Raw genomic sequence first — 15,510 nt, 5'->3', positions numbered from 1 at the left:
TTTTTTATCATTGACAGATAAGACATTCTGGCTTTTGTAGATTTTCCACAACTGGGAAACCTCTGCTTCAAATGTTAATGAGAAATATTCAAATCAAGGCAGAGAAATTCTTCCCATTTCTCCCCACACACATACACACACATCTCTGAAAGGGGTCATTCTCAGGTAAAGAATACTTTCTCCTTTTTATTTTGAACTCAAGCTGGGTAAAAACAAGATTGATTTTAGGAGGGTGTTTAGTTTTAATCTGATCAAGTCAGTAAAATGACTAGGATGCTTCTAAGTTATTATAAGAAATATTAATCATGTAGTTAGACTGGATTCCAGGACTGGAGATGGGGGAGGGAAAGAGAGGGCTCATAAACAAACTAAGGGCTAGAGCCCAAGCATAGGAAAAGAGAGTGAAGCCAGGCACTGGTGGCTCCTGCCTGTAATCCCAGCTACTCAGGAGGCTGAGATCTGAGGACTGAAAAGCCAGCCGGGGCATGAAAAGTCTATGGGACTCTTACCTCAATTAACCACCAGAAAACCAGAAGTAGCACTGTGGTTCAAGTGGTAGAGAGAAAGCCTTGAGCTCAAAAGCTCAGGGACAGCACCAAAGCCCAGAGTTTAACCCCAGGACAGACCAAACCAAAAAAAAATAGATACTAGTGGTGGAAGATGCTAATGTCTCTTTCAGGTGGAAATTATAGTTGTGGCCTTTTAGTCTGTACACAGTTCATTCTCTCTATTTAACTCTTCGGTCAAATGACTAAGCAAAGATATTACTGTTACTTAAAAAGAAAACCATTTTCTTCACAGTAGTATAAGTCCCAAACCATAATTGTCCCCCTCTCCCACCATCGCCTCACTTCCAGGGTTGGAAAATATTTAACCTACATCAATGTGCATGTGGAAAAACACTACACTATTTTCCCCCCCTTCTCCTGATCCAGCTCACATTCTTGAAAACAGCAGATGAAACAATTGGCAGAATAACATTTCCTTCAGAGAGGGATTCCCCCTCCACTTTCCCTCCCACTTCTGGGTCTGGCTCTCTGCCCCTTTGCCTCCCCCATCTTCCCACATCCCCTCCTCCTGCCCCTTCCCCAGCAAATTCTGGAAAAACAGTAGTAACTAACATTTGTGCCTTTGGCAATAAAACCACAGGCCTCACAAACCCCAAATGGCAAAAAGACATTTCCATTCCAATCCCAGTTTTAAATTAAACTGTAATGAAAAATCAGCAGCGGCAGCTGGGACCAGAGACACTGATTGTCTCTAGGAACAAAAAGGAGGGGAGCAGAGGGGGAGAGGAAAAAAAGAAAAGAGACCCGCAAGGAAGCCTCGCTCTGGCAATAAAGCAGCTGGTAAACCTTCAAGTAAAAAGAAATTAGAAAAACAAATCTAGTACAGAGACAAGCAAAGATGGCTGTTTCCCTCCACAATCACAGGGAGGGGATCACAAATCACCCTCCACTTTATGAATGGACAGGAGGGGGTGGGGTGGAGGGGAGATGTGTAGGCCTGCACTGACACCTGGAGGAGGATTAGGGAAATTCTCCTGGGGACTCGGCCCTACCCCCTATCTGTGTGGGGATTTGGACTTTCTCATGGATCACAAGCAATACTAAAGCCCTTTAGGGCTTCCAGGAAAAATAGGAAGACCCATGGCCTATTCGATATGAAGAAAAAAAATGCTTTGAGGAAAATGAGTGATTTTGACATGAGCATTGTGCCAAGTCATTTGACTAGATTGAACCTAACACTTCAGTTTTAACCTTGACATATATATATACATATATATGTGTATGTATGTACTTATGTATACATATATACATATATATGGCATTATCAGAAATGAAAAAAGAACTCAATATTGAAGTATTTCATTGTGTAGTTTTCTTTTTATTATAGCATATATTAAATTAGATATGGCAAAGAAATAAAGCATTGGAAATTGACATTTCCAAACATACACATAATATACTTTGATCATATTCACCCCCCATTACACCTTTTTTAATCTAAGGCTTACAAGACTCTGGAGTTCTTTGTGCATCTAATTGGTAAGTATTTTCTGAGTACTGGTGACCAGAAATCTGGGGGAAAGAAATGTCTACACTAACATATAAGAACCAAAGATGCTACCGGGTAGGGGGTAAGTGAATCCAGTGGTCATTGACAGTCTGATGAAATAAGAGAATCTTCTATGCAACTGAAATGCATGTTACAGTTGCAACTGTTCACAGAACAACCTTCACTTAGCTAGGTGACATTTACCATTTTTTCCAATAAGATTTCACAAAGATCCTTCACACCTTCACCTACATTGGGAATAACTGAAGTTTGACTAGCTCTCCCCCAGCTGGCAAGTGGAGGAGCTTGTGTCCAATCATGGGCATCTGACTGCATATTCTGCATACATAATAATACTGTATTGCTGTTATTACAGAAGAGTCCAGGGAATTCATTAAACAGAGATTAGAGGGAAAACACTAAGGACTTGCTTCTCACCAGGTCTGCTTCCAGGCATCAGGAAAGGTGACCTAACGGACAATACTGCTTGTGTTCCATGCAAGGGGGAGTGAAGATAAATTCTCAGAGCAGGAATTTTCCACCAAAGCTCTGCATCACTGTCTGGTAATCTTCACTCCTTATGTCTCCAAGGTACTCAGAGCCATTTCTACAACGCCATTGAACCCATTGGCTATGCTTGTTAGGGGGGGTGAACCCATGCCACTTTTCAAAGATGGAAAATTTCCACACATCAATATCAAAACTTAGAAACGAAATCTTTTAGTGCTGATAAACTCCAAAGGTGGTAATTTAGTTGGAGCTTCTCTCACTTTATTTCCCACCCCCTAAATTTCCCCTAGGGAAGAAAACTCTCTTCTTAATCAAAGACATTGCCAGAGACCACAAATGGCTTTTCCATAATAGTTTGTAACTTGAAATACCATAGGTATGCTTTAGTATTATTTCTGAATCATAGCAGAGTGATGGAATTCTTTACTTAGATTGTGAATGTTTCTTTTTAAATGAGAATATTATCCTTACCAGTGGACTGTATACAAAACCAATAGAGACTACAATTGGTTATAGAAACTCCAAACACATAAAAACCATATATTGGAGGAAAAGAACAGGTTATATTTAAAAATATAAATCTGTGTGCACACACAGATTTTTACATTAGTTACAAATGATCCTCCCCATTGAAGGATTTATTAACAGTGCTTGTCAACGTGTGATGTGCCTCTGACCTGCACTGGACTCACCTGCGTGACAGTCACCTGAGCCCTTGTTAAACATGCAGGTTTCTGAGCCCCGGTGAAAAAAATAATTAAATTGGAGCCTCTAGAGGTCTGACCTTGAAATCCTCACATTTAAAAATACCCCCAGTGACTTTAATTCATGCCAAAGTCTCAAAACCACTCATATATAACATAGCATAGTATTTAAAACCATTACCTTGGAATCAGATTTGGGGCTCTACTTCAGTTTGACCTATCAAATTTTGATATATATGAGAGGCAGAATCCGGAGTATTAAAGTATTCAGAACCTCTTCTTTCTGCTTTCCTAATAGAAATAGCTTTCCTATGCTGTTGCTTGTCCCCTGGCTTGACTGAAAAGATTAAAGGTAAGCAGTTATGTATGGAAGAAAACAAAAAATTTGAAACTGGGAGAAAGACTATGACAGTGGCCAATATGCACTAGAAATTGGGGGTGGAACATACATGTTGGTTGAAATCAAATAAATAATACTTTAAACATAATCTTTAAAATAGAGTATGGGGTTCAGGGAGAGATGGGTAAGGAGTTTAAAAGTGCATTAAAATGTTGCATTGTAAAATTCTTCCTTTGCAATTTCCTCAGAAGACTTCCAAATAAAAGATCTTTTTGAGAGCACTTAGGATTCCTTTTAGATGCACTAGGATTCAAAGATGAACTCTAGTCCTAGAAGGTCCAAATTAAATATAATGGGTTGATAGATAAAAAATGACTGATAGATAGATAAAGATGATAAACAGTACAAGGCTGCACTTGATTCCTTCCTATTCGATGCAATATTCTACTATGTCTGATTCTTTTAAATTGTTTTTATACCAATAAGTCCTATATTTCCACTGTTCATTCGTCTCTTCATTTTCGTTTTAACTCTTCATGTTTTAATGTATTTTTACTTGTTTCTGTTCTCCTTTCACTTTGCCATGCTTCATCTTGTTTGCTTTTTGTTTAATATGGTTCTGTTTTTATTGTCCCTTCTTAAACTTTGTCCTCAAAACCACTACCTCTAGTTTCTGAAAGCCCCTAATGGCTAAGCTGAAGGCAGGCAGATCACAGTCTAGTTTTCTGGCCCCAGGGACTCCCATCCCTAACCTTATGAACATGACTGTGCCTGGTGGTTTTGCTTTCTCCATTCCCCAAACCATATTCCTCGTCTCTGTAGACTTCTACGTGCGACCTGAGATGCCCAGATTCTGGAGAGCCTTACATCTACTATGAAGCCTGAAACCTGTTCTTTGATCATGGCCTTTGATGGTCATCTAAAAATTATTTTTTATTCTTCCAAAAACCGTTGATTGTACTCATTTCACTGGAGAACTCTTCCTTCTTCCATGGGACTCTAGCAGGGTTGTCAATCATAATCTTGCTGGGATATGTGTCAGATCTCTAGCTACCCGTAGCACATCTTAACATTCTGCTTGGTTCCAGGATAGCCATACTCAAGTAATGCTAGTGTATCTAATGAATTTTAATATTTTAATATTTGGATGCTACTGTTATCTGGAATAGAGTAAAGAAGTAAATTAAATCTACCATCTACCTTTTTGTACTTCACGGAGTAAGGCACAAGCAAAGAGAGTTAATAGCCTTGGAGCCACCCTCAAACATCTAATAATGGAAGAAGGCGGCTTTCCCACTAGCTTTCCCAATTTCCATGGTATAATTCCGAGGTGTGTTCTGCATACTCTCTTAGTGGTCTCCAGTAGCTTGAGCCATGGCTGTTCCCACCAGTAACCTGCTCAGGAACAACCCACTCAATTACATTTCTCCTCCTTTGACGGGCTGTTTCACTACTTGTAGGGTACCTTGGAGTCACCTCCTAAATAAAACACGCCTAAATCCTTATGTAGCATATTCAAAATAATGTCCACTCCCTGAGAATCTTTGGAACCTCTAATGTGATTTTACCTAGCCAAGGTAAATGGAACATGCCAATTATCTGACTTCAAAATAGGGATTTTTAAGGATTATCAAGAGACTATAGAAATGGAAGGCGAATTGGAAGAGGCAGCCGGAGAGGACTCACTCTGAGAAGGTTTTGTCTGACTTGCAGGCTTTGAAGATAGAGGAAGAGGGTCATAAGCCAAAGGATGTGGTCAGCTTCTAGAAACAAGAAAACCAAGGAAATGGCTTCACCCTAAAGCCTTGAGAAATAAACGCATGTTGATCCCACCTTAGAGTTAGCCCAGTGGGATCATACAGAACTTCTTACCTGCAGAACTATGAGATAATAAACCTATGCTGTTTAAAACCTTTCCATTTGTGGCAATTTGTCATAGCAGTAGTAGAAGCTAATATACCTTGATATGGTATATACTTTGCGGGAAATCTTAATTTAAGAGAATTGCTTTCCCTATTGTTCTTGAGATATTTAGTCCCACTTTCCCTAACATCTGATAGGAAAATGCTTGGTGAATATGACTGCCAAAACAAGATAGGGTACTGAACTAATTTGTAATGATGTCTGACTAATTGCATTAAACCTCAATCTCTGGCAGAGGCAGCTTTTGGAAGGTAAGTTTTAATTAGCCAATCTTGGTCTCATATCTAATACCAGTTTCAGAATGTGTGGATAGATTTAAAATATGAAACCATCTAAACATTCCAGGATTTAAGAATTACTACTAGAGACACTGGTGAGTTCAGAAATTACCTGGCTGCACTGTAAAGGAACTAATTTCTAGCTTCAGAAATAATGTAATAATCTCTTCAGATATCACAATACAGTAATGCCTTAAACTAAGAGCTCTGCAAATAAATGGCTGTCAACTGCTTACATTTTTAAAAAAAATTTTTAAACCCTCAAAGTATGAGTCTCATTTTCTTAGTCAAAGCATGCTTCCCAATTTTGCCCTGCTAATAACCTCAACTCTTGATGCTTTAAGATCACGCACTCTTTGATTAACCATTCTCTGTGTTAATATCAGAAAGCCCTTTCCTTCTTCATATAGGTTGCTACTTCTGTTAAATAATGCCCTAAATATAAAAAGCAGATAAATGATGACCATTGAGCCAATGGGAACAGAACGAAGCTCGAAGATTGCATTGCAATTACTATGAAAAGACACATAAATGATGAGTTCCATATCTGAACTTAAAAATGATTTGTGAAGCATAAGATCAAGAGAAGCATAGTCTGGAGTCTTAAGTTAGGAATGCTATGATGAAGTATAAACTGGAGATAGCATTTTGAAATCCCTTGATGTATATCGCTTGATGAAATTGCTTGATGTGTACGTGTATATGTGTGTACATGTTGTGCATGTATTTTCTTTGAAATGGTTAAATGCAACAGTGTTTTCAGAGGGCAAAGACTCAGGATGATATGTATCAGAGTTTTATTTCCTTTCTGTCTCTGGCTTATTTTAATTTATGAGGTGTAGAGAATATTAGTTTCTAAGATGATTTAATATTTTATGTTGTAAGTGATCTTCCACAGTCAGTTTGTTAATTAGATACTGAAGACAGGCTGTTTAATATTATGTGTTGACTCTGCAGAACAAAAAAAAAAGAAGAAGAAGAGACTATTTCTGGTAGACATAAAGAATCGAAGAGACATGATCAAAGTTCTCTTAGAGATTGTGTGTTGGAGGTGTCTTCCTGTAGAACAAATTGCATTTTGCCCTTCTAAAGGCTCCCAGAGTGTGGCAAGATAATTGGAGCCTTCACTTGCTTTGCTCCCTTAGAAGTTTTCTGGAATTAGGCAGGCAAAGAAAATGGGAACCAAAGTTTGTTTGTTTTTGATTTTTTTTATTTTGTAAAAGCCAAGTCTGAGAAAATTAGAATACTTTTAGAAGTCTGAAATCCACTGAAATAGATTTTCCTACTTTGATTTCCTCAGATGGCTCAGTTTGAAATGGCAGTTTAATGTTATTTCCTACTGGTCCTGTCTAAATATCAACATCTCCTAACTAAAGAAACATGGTCTCTTGGTGTATTCATTATGTATTCAGCTTCTTAGCTGGAGAATGTAGGAATGACGAAAAGCTGACATTGGCAATACAGATGCATTTTCTTCCAGCTCAGCCATAAAACGAGGTTCTCAGTTGGCTTTCTGGGGTCATGTCTACTCTGTGGGTTGGTGTTGCTTACTAAAATTTCGCAAGAGCCAAGGAACTCAAGAGTTCCTTGATGAAACAATGAGTTTTATCACATGGCTCTCACTGTATGACTTTATTTTGCTTTTGTGTAAAATAAATGTGTCCAATTCCACTAAGATATTTTTGGTGCATATTCAAAATGTGTTATAAGGTCTAAAAAGAGCTATACTGGATGATTCATGTTTAAGATGTACATCAAGTGTATGAAACTGAAGATTAATATTTCTCTAAAAACCCCTGCCAGTAATGCCGATTTCATAGGCAATCCAACAAGAACAAATTCTTCTAAAATTCTTTTTGAGCTATGTATTACAAAGAAAAATAATGGCTCCATGTAGCATATAGAAAATGGTTAAAATACTGTTCTAGTGTAACAAAATGATATGAGTTGAGAACCATCGATATAGACAGTTTGTTTACATTCTCCTCAATGTATTTTGTGTGTTCTATTTACAGTAGCTATTTATTTGGCTTATTGCCTTGCTTTTCTGGAGCTAAAATGATCAACATTAGCAAATAAGAAATCATTTACCTGACAAACTACTATTTTCCAAAGGCAAAGGGAATATTTTGTGTTATTATTTTGATTTGAGTTTTGTGCTCCTCATGCATCACGAGTTGAAACCAAGTAGGAAGCCTGGCACAGGGGCCCACCCTAGTAGCCAACTGTCTTAGTTCCTCGGAATATAGACTTTAGGAAGATTATGGTTCAAGGACAGCCAAGGCAAAACAGTCCATGAAACTTCCCATTCTCAACTAGTAATAACCTTGGCATAGTTGTGTCTACCCGTCATCCCAATTTCATGGGAACTGTAAATATTAAGCTCACAGTCCAGGCTGGCATGGATGTAAATGAAAGACCTTATTTTAAAATATCTGGGCAAATACCAGTGTTCATGCCTGTAATCCTCGTTATGTGGAGACTAACAACAGGAAGACTGTGGTTTACAGACAGATGAGGCAGTAAATTCTCTAAGCACTTTCTCTACATAGAGCTGGTAGAGTTGCACTCAACTGTCTTCTCAAGTTATGTAATACTCTGACATTGGGAGGATTGCCATGCCAGGCCAGAAGGAGAAAAATTCATGAGACTCTGTTTTGATGGAGAGAAACTGGATATCATGGTGCACACCTGTGATCTTGGAAGAGAATGTAAGCCTGCAGTAAGCAATCTAAGGCTCAGGTAACTGCCTGGCAGGAAAGCAAGTCTAAAATAAACTAAAAAGTAACTTTACATGACTGTAATTCTAGCTATTCGGAAGGCTGAAATCTGAGGGCTGTGGTTCAAAGCCAGCTCAGGCAGGAATATCCATGAGGCTCTTATTTTCAATAAACTACAAAAAAAAAAGCCAGAAGTAGTTCAAGTGGTAGAGAGGTAGGCCTGAGAAAACAAGCAAACAAAACAAAACAAACAAGCAAACAAAAACAGAAACAGGTTCCTGACCCTGAGTTCAAGCCTTAGGACAAGCACACACACACAAAAAAACCGAAACAAAAACCAAAACACTAAAAAGTAGGAATTGAAGCATGGCACAGCAGTATCATTCCAGTCTAGTAAGCACAAGGCACCAAGTTCAAATGTCATATCACCAAAACAAACAAATCAATCAATCAAAAGGGGCTGTGTGTAGCTCTGGTAATAGAATGCCTGTTTAGCAACCCTAAGGCAATTTAATGTTCAAATGCAATACCATCATAATAACATATAAAAAACAAAGGAAGGAAGGAAGGAAGGAAGGAAGGAAGGAAGGAAGGAAGGAAGGAAGGAAGGAAGGAAGGAAGGGAGGGAGGGAGGGAGGGAGGGAGGGAGGGAGGGAGGGAGGGAGGGAAGAAGGAAGGAAGGAGATATCAGAATAGGCCTACTTCTAGTCCCCCCACAGATATACTAATTAGCAATCATTATTGCTAACTCAAGCACCCACACTTTTGAAGCCCAAAACAGTAAAACAGGAAAAACCACATTCAAAATGTAAAGAAAATGGTTTCACTCCCTCCTTTAGACTAATATGATTCTCTTAGTCTTCTAAGGTACTCTATGACTCTGAGAGCTTGCAAGTGTTTGGAAAATACTGGGAAATTTGCTACTTGGCATGACACAGTGATGGGCACATGGATCTCATTGGTGGCATCGCATTCTGGCTGGAGAATTACAGGAGAGAGATCCCTCTCAGCAGCAACTCCATCCACCTGCATAACAAAGTCAGTGGCTAAGAGCACTGTCTGCAGATCTTCCCAGCCAGCAATCTGATCACACATAGCCAGAGGCCCTTTCCACCCAACCAGCCCACCCTCAATGCACCACGGTGAGGTAGATCAGTTTGCAGACCCAACTGGACCAAATAGGCAAAGCAGAAACCCTTCCTAACTGAGAGGCAAAGCCACAGGTGCTGGCCAACTGCAAGGTGCAACTCTACTCAGTCTAAGGATCTAGACTGGGACTTTATCCAAGTCCACCTGAACGTCAGGTTCAGTCAGGTTTAGCTTGAGGACTGGAAGACAGACTCACGTGACTATAGAAGCCAGACAATCTCAAAGCATGGATGGAAGACTTGCCTAAGCAGAGACTTTCAACAGCAACCCTCATTTGCCTACAAGCACTATCAACTAATCCCCAGTTGACTACCTAAGAACTTTTCCATCTGAAGTACTCATAAAATCCAGAAAAGGTGCTTGCCTCTACAAATGTGAAAACACCAATGGAAGAATACCAGGATGACACAGAATCAGTGAAGTGTGAGGCCATCAAACAATATTCAAGCTTCAATACTGACCTTAAAGAAATAGAGGTCTAGAAACCAGCTGACAAGACATTTTACATAAAGAATTGTAAGAATTATAAGAAAGTACATGTTAAAAATTAAGAAGAAATCCCAGAGTTCATACAATTGAACTGAGAAATTTAATAGAAAGCTACAACAATTAACATGGTCAAGGAGAAGAGAAAAGAATAGTCAAATTTAATAAAATTCATTTACAAATTATCTAGTCACTGAATTAAAAACACAAGCAATTAAGAGAAGGAAGGCTATATAATATATACAATATCATCATGTGGGCGGTCCCATAAATAGAAAATACAAAAACTTTGTTTAAAAGAAATAATAGCTAAAAGATTTCACATTTGGGAGTCCAGATTTATTGGGCCCCCCAATTTTCAAAATGTAAATTGAACTCAGAAAGATTTATACCACTACATTATAATTAAATTATCAATAGTCAAAGATGAATAACTTTGAAACAAGTAAGAGAAAGATGACTTGCCAAGTATAAGAGAGACCTAACAAAACTTTCAGTAGATTTCTCAGCAGAAACTTGGCAAGCCAGGATAGAGGGAAATGATACACTCAAAATATTTTGAAGAAAAATAGTGCCAACCAAGAATATTATATCCAGCAAAGCTGCAAAGCTGTCCTTCAGAAATAAGAGATAGACTTCTCCAAACCAACAAAATTAGGGGTGGGGAAGGGGTTAACAGTAGACTTTCCATAAGAGAACTACTAAAGTAAATTATTCAAGCTAATTTAATATTAAACAACAACAGAAAATATGAGTATAAAATAATTAAAAGTAATGAGCCAAGAGTTTGGCCTAGTGGTAGAGTGCTTGTCTAGCATGCACGAAGACCGGGGTTCAATTCCTTGGTACCACATACATAGAAAAAAGCCAGAAGTGGTGTTGTGGCTCAGATGGTAGACTTCCAGCCTTGAGAAAGCCCAAGGACAGTGTCCAGGCTCTGAGCTCAAGCCCAGGACTGGCAAAAAAAAAGTAAATATATATGTCAATGCAAAAGGCATAAAATGGCTAAAATACTATAGAAAAATCTGACACATTAGCTCAGATCTGTAATCTAGTAGTAGGAATTAAGAAGATCACAAGTTGAGGCCAGCCTTGGCAAAAAGTTCATGAAGACCCCATGTCCACTAATACAAATGGGAGGTAGTGGCATTTACCTGTCATTCCAGCTATATGGGACTGAGATGAGAAGGATAGAATCCATCTCAGTGGATGAAGCTGGATGTAGTAGCACATCCAGAAGAATTAGGGTCATGGAAAAAAAGTGAAATATTGTCCACAACAGCAACAACCCAGGGCCAGCAGTGTGACCTAGAGGCAGAGTGCTTGACAGTATGCATGAAGACAGCAGTTTAATTCCTTCATGCCACATACACAGAAAAAGCCAGAAGTGGTGCTGTGGCTCAAGTGGTAGAATACTAGCCTTGAGGACTGGCAAAAAAAAAAAAAGCGTGAAGTTCTAGGTGTAAATCCCAGTGCTGCCAAAAACAAAACAAAGATCCAACTAACTTTAAGGACTACTTAGGCTATTTAGGCTAAAATTAAGGTGCAAATAAAAGAAAAAGATTCCCTTGTAAATAATAATCAAAAGAGCAAAGAAGGTTATCCTGCTATTAAGCAAAATATTTTTTTAAGTAAGAATCTGTCATAAGAAAGTCAAATACTACAGGATCTCACTTATATGGAATCTAAGAATATTGAACACAACCAGAGAACAGGATGAGAGCCAACAGGGGCCTCAGGAGAGGAAAAGGTATAAAGATGTTAAGGATAAAACGTATACATTGAGTTACAGAGTAGAAATAGATAGAAGAGATCTACTACACAATTTAGTAACTACATTTAGTACCAATGTGTGTGAATTGGTTTCATCTAATTAGTTTAATCTAGTTATAATTTTAGTTGTAAATTATAAATAAATAATTTAAAAAGCTGTCACAGGAGAAAAAAAGGCCACTATATAAAGATGAAGGTGTCAATTCATCAAAAAGTTATAGCAGTTATAAATATTTATATGTCTAACTTCAGGGCCCCTAAATATTTAAAGCAAATATTACCAGAAATGAGAAGAAAAATAAACAGCAAAACAATGAGAGCAAGCACTTTGATAGTCATTATCCACAGATCTATCAAAAAGAAAATAAAGAAAAAGCAAATTTGAACACTGTGGACCAAATACACTTAAAAGACATGCACAAAAAAATTTCATTCTGTGGCCTCAGAACACATATTTTTCTCAAATGTAGCTAGAACTTTCTCCAAGATGGAGAGCACAAAAAATAAGTCAAGAAGATGGAAATCTTATCAAATATAATTTCCAACCACAGTATTACAAAAGCAGAAATCAATAACATGAAGAAAATTGAAAAATATACAAATAAAGGGAAACTTAGTGACATGTTTATCCACACTCAGTGAACCAAAGACGTAAGAAAATAACCATTGTTTAAAAAATGAGCTGGGCAGTAAGGAAATTGAGAAAGGCTGTCAGAGGGTACAAATTTTAGTCATAAGATACCCTATTCTACAGTTTGGTGAATATAGGTGATAATGATGTACTTTATACTCGAACTTTGTTAAGTAGACCTTAAATGATCTTAATAGACACACACACACACACACACACACACACACACACACACACACACACACACACACACCCCACTAACTATGCAAGGTAATAGGTATATATATAAACGAACTTAATTGTGGGAATCATTTCACAATATAAATGTGTATCAAATCTCCACATTATGTACCTTAAATGTATATCATCTCATTTGTCAATTGTGCCTCCATAAAACTGGAATTAAAACAGCAGGAATTCTGAAGGAGAACCATTTAAAGGTTTCCTTCATTTTCTTGTGTTTCATTTTACTAAACAACCACTGCATGATCATCAGAAGCAACTGAGGAACGACCATCCACCAGCAAATAGACTTGTTGAGGTCTCAGTTGATTGCTAGCATTTTTGGCAATAAAGCAGTTTTAATTAAGCTATATTCTTTTTTTTGAAATCATGCATAACTTTTATATGCACTGGGAAACCAAAAATTTATGTGACTCATTTTATTGTTAATATTCACTTTATCACAGTTATCCAAAACCAAACTCACAATTTCTCCGTACCATTTTTCAGTTTTCAATCTTCAGTACTAAGGAAGTATGGGAGATTGAATACAGAGGCTTATTTTGGGATATGTATGTATGTATGTATATATATATATATATACATATATATCATAGGTTTTGAAATAAAATACACTCTTAGAAAGTGAAATAAAAAAAAAACACTCTTCTTGGGGCCGGGAGTTTGGCCTAGTGGTAGAGTCCTTGCCTAGCATGCATGAAGATCTGGGTTCGATTCATTGGTACCACATACATAGAAAAAGCTGGAAATGGTACTGTGGCTCAAGTGGTAGAGCTCGAACTTTGAGAAAGCTTAAGGACAGTGCTTAGGCCATGAGTTCAAGCCCCATGACTGGCAAAAAAAATTCTTATTGGAAATAATGGATAAAACATAAATATTAATGTACAGAGTTGAGTACTGAATGAAATGTGATTCAGCAAGTGCTCTTGACCAGTGTTGCTGTTAGATCATCATCATGTGCTCTTAAGCATGCATTTCTGCTTCACCCATGGAACACATATCACACATTTAATAGTCAGACTATAACCAATAAAAGGCTATCTTGAGCTTTCAAAGAAAAGCATTTTGCTCTCTGAATGTCGAGATTTGTACATACTTCAATGCTGTGTTCCAATTAGTCATAATACACTGAGCTACTATCATTCTGTGGGAATGAATCATGCAGTTGTAAAATGTATTTGATGCAGTAATGCCATCAAATAGTATAGCTTGAAAGAAGTCATCGTTTTCTTTTTTCTATCTGCCATTTAGTTTCATTTTGAGTTCTAAAAATTCTCTGGTAGTGTACAGATGCTCCACTGTTAATAGCCTTGAAATAGAAATGTGTTACTTTGCTTAGCAAGAGACATCTGCCTACTGTAGAAAAACAAAATCATTTGGTGTGATTAATATAGGGAGATGGTTATTGGTATTTTTAATGCATATTATTTAAACACAAATATGTTTGCCTTCCAGCCATTTTTAGATATGTTTTTCTGATCTATGGTTTAAATTTGTGATGCTTTTAGGATCTACATTAAAAAGAAAAGAATGTTTGCCAGCCCATCCAACACCTCCTGCTGCTAGTTGGCTGGGATTTTTTGAATGTCACAAGCAGGGCTTTTGATATGGTACTGGAGGGGCTTTTTATCTAGGCTGATGTAAATAACTACTCCCAGCATTTGGTTCTTCTACCATCTTTGATCATGTCATCTTGAAATTTGCCCTTGCAGTGAGCAAATGCCTGCTTTCATGTGACAAGAGCTCATACTACATTTGAAAATGTCAAAGTATAGATGCCCTGGGAGGGCAAAAGGACAGGTTCAAAAGTTTGCAGATAGATGGATTATTGCAGGCTTAGAAATTACAAGGAGCGAGTGTATACATGCCTTCTTTCTTGCAAATCTCTTGCTACATCATAAATCCTTCTATGACTGTGCTCCCATTCTATAGCCATTTCACAAGTGGTCATTCTGGGGTCTCAGATTTACACACAGAGCTGGAGCGCTGACCTCACTGGAGGGCAAGATTTATGCAGTGGAGAGAGTGACTGAGTATGGACTGTGATCTGAACTCTTGATGCAAAGCTGAAACATCTTTCAGTACTGTCCCTTCACAGGTGAAGATGAAAATCTGAGAGAAGCAGTGTACCGTAGAGTTATACATCAAAGAACACTTCCTCTTTCTACTCATCTTAATGCATTCTGTGCTGTTATTCTAGGATGCCTATAATGGTTACATATATTAAACAGAAACTTATTTGGCATTTGGTTCTGAAAGCTAGGAAGTCTGAGATCCCAGGGCTGGTGTCTGATAAGGGCTGTCTTACTGCATCATCCCACAACAGAAGGGCATCAAACAAGAAAAAAAAGAAGGCTATTGGCTCATTCCTATAATTCTAGCTACTCAGAAGACTGAGATCTGAGGACCATAACTCAGAAAAAGGTTGTGAGACTCATCTCCAATTAACCAACAACAACAAAAAAAGAAAACAAGAAAAATTAAAAAGAAGGAAGTAAAAACAGAGCATGACTCACATGACAGAATGCTAACCTTGAGCAAAAATATAAGGGACAGTGACCAGGTCCTAAGTTCAAGCCCCAGGACTGGCAAAAAAAAAAAAAGATGTGTTGTACTCATAAGCTGACATGTTGAGTTGAAAACAACTTCTTAAACATAATTTAAAAATATAATAAGGACCCACCCCCATGATAAT

This window comes from Megascapheus bottae, chromosome 21 (genome assembly GCF_031878675.1).
Source record: "Megascapheus bottae isolate mThoBot1 chromosome 21, mThoBot2.hap1, whole genome shotgun sequence".
Taxonomy (NCBI): Eukaryota; Metazoa; Chordata; class Mammalia; order Rodentia; family Geomyidae; genus Megascapheus; species Megascapheus bottae.
This window is presented reverse-complemented; position numbering follows the sequence as displayed.